At 38.1% G+C, this 9,396-nt stretch overlaps 1 pseudogene; it reads right to left on the bottom strand.

Moving 5' to 3' along the window:
- Positions 1-4,112: 4,112 nt before the first annotated feature.
- The window catches only part of LOC135213890 (lactosylceramide 4-alpha-galactosyltransferase-like), a 7,191-nt pseudogene continuing 1,907 nt past the window's right edge, over positions 4,113-9,396 (bottom strand).

Genomic DNA, 9,396 nt, shown 5'->3' with positions numbered 1-9,396 from the left:
ATAATTAATATACAAACCCACTTTTTGTGATAATCCTTCCTATGCCCTATTCTTTTCCCCTTTGTGTATTAAGGGTTGACAGCATGGTTGTATCTACACCCTTATAACTTATTTTCGCCATTTAATGTAAGGGCGACAGTATATTTATTTGACATTTGGTGTGAAAGGATTATCCTTCTTTTTAATCATTTTCTTTTTCTTCTGCAAGCTACTAGTGAGCGATAGTAGATCACACCAGTGGATGTTGGACATCTGCTCGTGTTGGCTATCCTAACCCTTGGAATTGTACCCTGATTTGTTAGCAAGCTGTGACATTGGACCTTGAGCGTGTGTACAGTTCTCCTGCTGAAAAAATTATATTGATTTGCTCCTGTTATCCTGGAGTTTCACCACTGGACAGTGTCTATGCAGTTGCCCTGTGGTTGTTAACTCTACTTCTGGGATGAGGACTATGCTTCATCCTTTTAGAAGAAGTCCTGTGGAAGCTGGCGAAGAAGTCAAGGAAGAAGAGGTCTTGAAAAGTGTCATCTTTGTCTCCGTCTTTGTCATGTTACACCTCCTCCTCCTCACCTGCCCCTTCGAAGGCTTCCCTGCCTAAGAAGATGAAGGTAGCTTTTCCGGCCTCTAAGAAGTCTCGCCACAAGACTTCTAAGGGGCTGCATCCTTTCCCCGGGGAGAAAGCAGTTGTCTTTCTCGTTGGCTCACCTGCTTCTTCGGGAGCGGGACCGTGACGCTGGCCCCAGGTTCTAGTATATCGGGAGCCTCAGGAGTTCAAACCAAGGTTTGTTCTCCTGTCTCTGGTACTAGGGGTGCTTGAATTCCTTGGAATTTTTGGCGTTCTCAGAGTGTTGTGGTTTTCTGTGATTACCAATCTCTCGGGTGAGACGGCCATTCCTGATAATTGTTATTTCAAAAATTGGGTGTCTCTCCAAGTGCCTGGATCCCTTGGTTTTGCTGGTGCTTGCCAAGTGCTTGGCTTCATCATGAATTCTAGCGTTCGCCAAGCGCTCGCTATCATGAGTACGTACCTGGATAGCAAGACAAGCCTTTACCAGTACAGAAGAGTTCGCTCTCCACTCTGGGTTGGGTTCTATGCAAAGCTTGGTACTGTATGCCAGCATTTTCGTGCATGATCAAGTCCCGTCCTTGCGTCTTGAACCCTAAGGTCTGAACACATAGGACAGCAGACACAGGATCACTCTTTATTCTCCTTGGAGCTTTGGCCCCGAAGAAGAAGAGTTAGTTGGGAAGAAGTGATAATTCTTCGCTGACAATTACCACTCATAATTATGTGGCGGTGGTCCGCTCAGCTCATCTGGGGAAGTTAGGAGGAGGTTCTCTGAGTAGTCCTCTTTGTGAGGTTTGATCACGAAGAAGACAGATGCATAGCAAGACATGGAAAGTTCTCTTAGCTTTTGACACATTTAACTCCGCTCAACTCTATCTCGCATTCATGCAAACAAACCAGTTGTAGGAAAGAATGCTTTGTTTGGTGAGTGAGAACCTCTGCTCTCCCTTCAGGAAGCGCTTTTCACTGAGGCAAATAAGTTTTCCTACTCTGTGTATTGCTATCATCACCGCAAGTTCAGAGAAGAGAGGTCAAGAGCAGTCAATCCTCCTCTCTTTTTTCCCTCTACTTCCTGGGTTACATTGGGAGGAGTGAGGGAATAAGAGGCACTCTACGGAGTCTATTCCCCAGAGTTTGAATTCAAAAGACTATGTTCCTGGTTCAATCTTAAGATCTTGCCAAACCTGCATTCAATCTGTTCAGATTGATATCACTGAGAAGTTTCAACTCCACCTCTCCAGTGTTCCCATTTTTGGGAACTACTAGTTCAGCATTAACTAGTCTTCTTCAATGTCCTGTTATCACTGTAGGAGCCTCCCCTCCGGACAGCTTCACCTTTGCTCCCTTCATTAGAAAATGAAGGAGCTCTGGTTCCAGTCCTTATTCTTTTTCTCTTTGAAGTGAAGAGGAATTAGACTGATGCTCGATTATCAGAAGCCTACGAATATACTTTTATATTCTCCTTGTAGCGTGCATCTTATCAGTTACACTGTCCAAGTAATAGGTGCATACCTGTAAGTTAATTCTTCTTGTATGTGACTGTGACGAATAATACCTTCTCCTAATTAACCTGAAACTTAGTACAGCCTTTCAGGACTCCCAAGAGTTTCCAGTTTTGTTGGCATTATCACCGAACAAGAGGGTTTCTTTCCTTGTCTTAGTTAAAATTCAGGCGCTAGATTGTATCTAGTGTACGCGACAGCTTTGTAAGCTGAACGCATTCCAACAGAGAATGTACTACCAGGCAACTCGGACTACAAAGTCCATTAAGGGCCAGAGTACAGTGGAACCTTGGGTTTTGTACATGCAGTCTCGAGATTCCTGGGGTCACCTATTCACGGATTTTTCTTTCGAACATATCTACCCATTATTTATGGGAAATTTGCCTATTCGCAAAGTTTTCTAACAATAAATATTCACTGATTAGTGTATTTTGATGTTATTTTCATGACCAGTTTTATGGTACAAAAATTATTTGCTAAGTTTCAAATATTAATATTGATTAATGCTCTATTAGTATAAGTTTAATAAGATTAAATGATATCAAATAACAATAAAGATAATTCTTCCTCTCTCTCTCTCTCTCTTACAGAGATTAATGTTTTTTTCATGATAAATAAATGATTTAGTAATTTTCAAATATTAATATTAATGTAAACAACAACAATATCAATTCATTGAAGAAAATAGGTACTAAAGTGAGTCAGTAAGATTTTAGCTTATAGATTAAAAAATTATTTAAGAATGAAGGAAAATTCATTGTACCCTGCATCTTTATTTTTAGATCCAGGTACTAAGCAGTTCCAGAGCTGCCAAATATGTCAAATAATGTGACAGAAGGGGAGCATGTTTCCAACTAATGTTCATGTAAAATCTCTCTCTCTCTCTCTCTCTCTGGGACAAGAAAATTTTTATGGTATATGTATGTATAATATATTTATTAATATTTTCAAATAATATAACTGTAATTACAAAATTCATATGTGATAGTATTTTAAAGGAATATAAGAATCTTTCTATTTCACTATTTTAAATAAGGATCTCTCTCTCTCTCTCTCTCTCTCTCTCTCTCTCTCTCTCTCTCTCTCTCTCTTCTTCTATTTCATTGCCCCCACTAGATATGTATGTCATAGTGGTAACTCTCCCTCTGTTGTGGCTGGAAGTGTTAGAGGTGTACATAATATATCTTGTTAAAATAATTTTCAATACTAATTTTCAAATAATGTTAAGAACAATAAAATTTCTCTCTCTCTCTCTCTCTCTCTCTCTCTCTCTCTCTCTCTCTCTCTCTCTCTCTCTCTCTCTCTTACTTACTATGTTTGTATTGGCAGAGGGTAAGGGCTGTTGCCCATAGAAGTTCATTTCAATTTTTTGATATCGTAAGGAGTTATTCTCTCTCTCTTCTCTCTCTCTCTCTCTCTCTCTCTCTCTCCATTATTATTCACTATGTCTCGGAAATAATTCATAATTTCACTCTTGATGGTCAGATATATGATGTTGCTAATTCAATGCTCTCTCTCTCTCTCTCTCTCTCTCTCTCTCTCTCTCTCTCTCTTTGTTATTGGCTGTATGTAGTATGTATTTTTAATGGTAAAATGTTTAAGATGATTTTGGAATGGTATTAGTAATATGATTAATACAGCAATACGATAGTAATTTAAGGTATATTTGAAGTAGGATGTTATTTAAGGTATACATTTGGTATTTGAACTTCCAAGATACGCAGTTATAAGCATTTTTAGAGGTGGTTCTAAGTATTCACGTGTTTTAACTATTCATGGGGCTCTAGTACGCATTCCCTGCAAATATGGGGGTCCACTCTAATCTGTTCTGGAAGCTCCCACGAAGTCTGAAATGTACGAAAACTGAAACAATAATTCTATAAGGAATAATGTAAACACAATTAATGCATTCCAGGCCCCCAAAAATATTTATAAAAAATACATTTTATAGGGAATAAACACAGTTTTACATACAGAAAAAAATGAGAAATAATGGAAGACTCTTGTTAACTTATATAAGACGGAGAGAAAGGGAGAAGAGGTTATTGTTTGAAGTGGGAATCCCACTTCAGAAGGATTTCAGGTATCAGGGACTTATCTGGGGTTACTTTTCCTCTACGTTTTTTACTGGCACTATCTGGGGTTACCTCCCCTTTTCGATTTATACTGGCACTAGGATCACCTTGAGAGTCTCTGGACCCCTGTCACACAACAAAACTGTCCAGAGACATTTGTTTCTGGCACCTCTTTAAAATTTCCCTAAAGTGAAAGGTAGCATTGTCATTAAAGATGTTGGTGACACAGATTACATCATCTTTGTTGGGTCGATAATTCTCCACAAAATCTTTTAAATCAATCCACTTTGCAAACATGTCCTTAATCACTGAAGTAGGCACATTATGTATGCCAGTTTGCTTTCTGAATTTTTCAAACCAGCCTCTGCTGGCCTTAAATTCACTAACAGCAGCACTTGTAGGCATTTTCTTAGTATGATTGGCACACTTCACCCTCCAACACCTTGACTACGAGTTCTTTCTTAAATACTATAGTGTTTCTCGCCATTTTTTACAGAAGGGCTGGCACTTAGAATTTCTTTGACCCTAAGATGGCTTATTTAACAGTTGCACTCGAATAAAAAAGTACAGAAAAGCACAAAAAACCACGAACACAAAAGCAGATTGGGTTACGAGAGAACATGGGATGCTTTGTTTGGGCGCTTGGTACAGGGTCTATAACTGATTCACTTAAGGTAGATTCGCGGATGAGCCTTATTCTTACGAGACGTTTGTTTGGTGGCCGCTGATTGGCTGGTACTGGGAGGTAGGCCAGCTCCCCAGCCAATCAGCGGCCGCCAAACTAACGTCTCGTAGGCATAGGGATCACCCAAGAATCTACCTTAAGTGAACCAGGTATAGTCATGTGGTGGGCCCCGGAAGAAGCGTTTCTGAGTGTACAAATTATTCCGAGGAAACGTACAAAACCTGAGACAAAATTTCGTCAGAAAAAGTCTACGAAAACTGAATAGTATGAAAACCAGGGCGTACGAAAACTGAGGTTCCACTGTACTGCCTTCTCACTGAGATATCGTTTGTCTTTGTATTGTTTCTTCTTTGTCGAGGGTTAACTACTAAATACTAATTTGAATCTCTCAGCCCAACCATCACAGACTTAGGTCTCAGGTTGGCTTGGAATTCTCGCATATGGTTCATGTCTCACGCTCCACATTTGCCATTGCGAGAATTACCAAACAGAGATATGTCTCAGTTAGACTCATTATCATCTCTTTGTTTACCTTAGGGTATAACAGAAGTCTGTAAGTCTTCTGCTTCGTCACAATTTACCCATAGGCCACTATGATGATTCAGAATGATTTTTCAGACAAAGCCAGTGGGTTTTTTGTCTTCTATATACATTTTGTAATTTGTAAGTGTTCAACTACTAGTTATTCATCCCAAATTGGAGTAAATGTTGGAAGGCTTCATCTTCCTTGACAGCGCCACTGTCGGGATAAAGAGAAGAGTTCCTCCCTGAACCAACCTTCACAGTGTGAAGACGCAGTTCTTGCAGGCAGTACAACCCTGTGTTTTACACAGCTAAAGACTTCTGGCCTTCATTTCAACCACAGGCCTTTTTGCCAAACAGCAATGAAATAGCTGAAATTTTCTTTCAGTCCTCTGTAAACTTCAGGGATTAGAACCGTCCTTTTTGTTTGGCTTCATGGACGGGACTTCTCAGTCAGAATCGCAAAAGTTAACTTATTTTGTTTAGATCTAACCGCTCAGACAAGCTGCTTCCCCCTCCTCTACCTCGCGAGAGACATTTCCATACGGCATCAGAAAGGCCTCTGTCGACCAAACAGGTTGACCTGGACCTGGTTCGCCTTGGTCCTGGTCTGTCACTGTAGAACCTGACTGGTTTTTCCGTCGATAAATCTTCACTAATTAGTGTATTTTGATGTTATTTTCCTGACTAAATACATTTTTACTTTACAAAAATTACTAATTTTCAGATATTAAAATGGTTTGATACTATATTAAGTTTAATAAGATTCAATGATTTTAAATTAATAATTATACTTCTCTCTCTCTCTCTCTCTCTCTCTCTCTCTCTCTCTCTCTCTCTCTCTCTCTCTCTCTCTCTCTGTCTCTCTCTCCTCTCTCTCTTAAATGTATGTGTATGATAAATAAATGATTTACAAATTTTCAAACAGTATTAATGTAAACAGTAATAATATAAATTCATTAAAGAAAACACTATAATGAATTAGTAAAATTTTAGTTTATAAATTTAAAAATAATGAAAGAATTAAGGAAATCCCAGTCCTTTAGCTCAGAAAATTGAAGAGAGGGGTGATGGTGGAGCTGTCCAAATGTCAAGAGACCTGACAGTAAGGTATGGGACTGTTGCAATCTTTGTGGGTCTCTAATAATTGTTGTCATCTTGGCTGTCAAAGGGCTGTCAAATGATATTTCTCTCTCTCTCTCTCTCTCTCTCTCTCTCTCTCTCTCTAACCAATTGGTATTAACACATATGCACATTGTTTGTGCGTTCATAGTGTTTTAAAAATGCTAGTAAAGGCAAAACATCTTTGGAAGACAAAAAACAAACATAATTTTTTTTTTTTTGTCAGTCACTAGTAAAAATAAATAAATTAACCTTTCCATTTCACTTGTAAATAATGATAACTTCTCTCTCGTACAGAGATAAGGAATTTTTATGGTACATGTATATGTTTATTAATATTTTCAAATAATAATAATAATAGTATAACTGTAATTACACGAAAAAAATTCCTTCTGTCATCTTTTTTTTGAACTCCAGAGAAGCTAGCAAAGTCCAGAGCTGTCAAATATGTCAAGTAATGAGAAAAGAGGGGTAGTGTTGTTGCCTAATCTGTCAATGGTTTTAATGATTTTTACAATTTCTCTCTCTCTCTCTCTCTCTCTCTCTCGAGGAATTGACAAATGTACATAATTCTTCATTGCCATTAATGTTTTCATATGATTCACTTCTTTCACTGATCACAGTTTCAACGTTGTAAGAAATATTACTTTAAGGTCAAAATCTGTTTTCTACCACTGTTATTTTCAAGGATGGTTGTTCATGAGAGCTGTACCACTAGTTGCAGACTAATTGATAGCAGGAAGAGGAGGTCAGTTGGGCTTTCAACCAGAATCATACTGAGACTGCTGACAGTTCTTCGAGAACCTTTCAATGGTGTGTGGTAATGTCCATCCAGGAAAGGAAAGAAAGGACAAAGAGAAATAGCAAACAGCATAGTTAAACTCTGCTTTTTAATGATGGAATGATCAGAGAAAGTAAGTTATTTGCTCACATTCTTGTGATGAAATGATATGGCGGATCAGATTAATGTAAAACCTCAAACAATAAGTTTAGTTACAAAAAACCATCAGTGTCATTCTGAGCATAAGAAAATCTAAGTATGTACAAAAAAGGGCTTAGTTCTTAAATTTCATAGAAGCTTTCACACAGTGTGAACATGGTGCTTTCCCTTTCCTCGTTTTTCAGAAGAAAGAGAAAGAGAGAAAATAGGTCCAGTCATATGAAGAAAAAAAGTTGAAAGCTAGACGCAAGCACATACAAAAACTTACTAGTTCCAGATCACCTGTAACATTGTTTAAGCATCATTCATAAACTTTTGGTACCATTAGCAATACATAATTCTTATGTGTTTGTGAGAAATGTGAGTATGCTAAGAGATTTTATCTCAGGAGACCAACATTTTTTCTCACATAGTGGTGAACATCTGGACAGTTTTTCCTCATGACTTCCTCCAGAATGGAGTCTCCCCCTGTTTGCGCTTTATTCTCTTCAGTCAGTGAATTATAAAGATGCAAAATATAAGCTTTTGAAGAACTCAAGAATTTTTCTCCATAACCATGACCGTTTAGAAATAAGAGGTCTCTTTCTCCTGTCTTGTAATTTAGGGTAATAGGATAAAACATTTTCTCTGGAAAAATGGTTAAACCAGAGCATATTTCGGGGGTTGAAAGGTAGGGTGAAATGTCTGCCAGGTATGCGGACACCTCGTCTTCATTAAAAGCATCGGACAGGCTCCTTGAGTATCTGTTGTCAGTCAGATTTCCTGGACACATTTCCTTCAGGGCGGAGTAAACCAAGGAAGGACCGATACTGGCAGCCTGGAAAGGGTCGAATGCTTCTGGAATAGATTCAGCCAAAGTCTGTGAAAAAACAATGAGACAATAAAATGATTATAACTCTCAATATGAAAATAAAGTTCCAAGTCATGGTTATGTTAGGGTGGCCGTATCCATTTTTCCAAAAAGAGGACATTTTTAAAAAATGATTGCGACACTAACTTAATTTAACTTTATATAAACTATTATTAGATATACAAATCATATCATAGAAGTTTTGATTTGTCAATTATCACTACAATGCAATGAGGGTTATTTCTTAGGTTTTGATACTGATTGAATAAAGATCTATAAGAAATTAATATGCAATGTACTGTAGGGTAGTATATTGCAGATCCTTATAAAGTGTAGTCAATGGCAACCACATAAAATTCTAATAAAAGTATGTCATTGTGGTCTGCTGTTCAAACTTTTATTATACTTTAGGTAATTTATATAACAACTTTGTAGACAGGACTCAAAAAGGACATAAGTGTCATGGGACAGAGGAACAGGTAGCTCAAAAGTTAGGACTGTGCTGCTATAATAGGATTATTTTTTATTACCAACCTGCTGTCCTTGTTAATCATCTCACAATATCAAGATTTGCAGAGTAAATACGTTTTAATTGGATTTTACTATCAGGAAAACAAACAGCAGAGTTTAATTACTAGCTTGCTTGCTTACAACATTCAGAAATGGTATTATTTTAACTGCCACTGCATTTTTAACAGTAAGGAGTCCTGCCCCAAAATCAAAAGTGAAATAAAAAATCACCTGTAGGAACAGCTACTCTAGCGTATTCATAATCTGTCACTGAATTTGCTGAAGACTTGGACAGAAGCATTGTGTGGTCTTGAAAAAGTATACATGATTACACTAAAGACAATGAAAGGAGCTCTCACTTGGCTTAAAGGATGCCCTTTACAAGGCTGATGACGGCTCCATTGATTGCTTTGCTGTCCAGTCGACCCAAATAATTGGTCCTGTTCGGAAGCGGTCGAAGTGTCAAGGCATCCATATCCAGATAAGTACCGCCGTACTTTCTCAGGATCTCAGCTCTGGAGGCGTCGGAAATAAAGATGCATTGGTGCCCTGTCGAAGGAGTCTTACTCACGTGATGTCAATCATCATCAAAATAACACAAAAATGAACACAAACCGCGATC

The sequence above is a fragment of the Macrobrachium nipponense genome, chromosome 43 (assembly GCF_015104395.2).
Source record: "Macrobrachium nipponense isolate FS-2020 chromosome 43, ASM1510439v2, whole genome shotgun sequence".
Classification (NCBI taxonomy): domain Eukaryota; kingdom Metazoa; phylum Arthropoda; class Malacostraca; order Decapoda; family Palaemonidae; genus Macrobrachium; species Macrobrachium nipponense.
The sequence above is the reverse complement of the archived record's forward strand: the minus strand, read 5'-3'. Positions and strand labels throughout refer to the sequence as shown.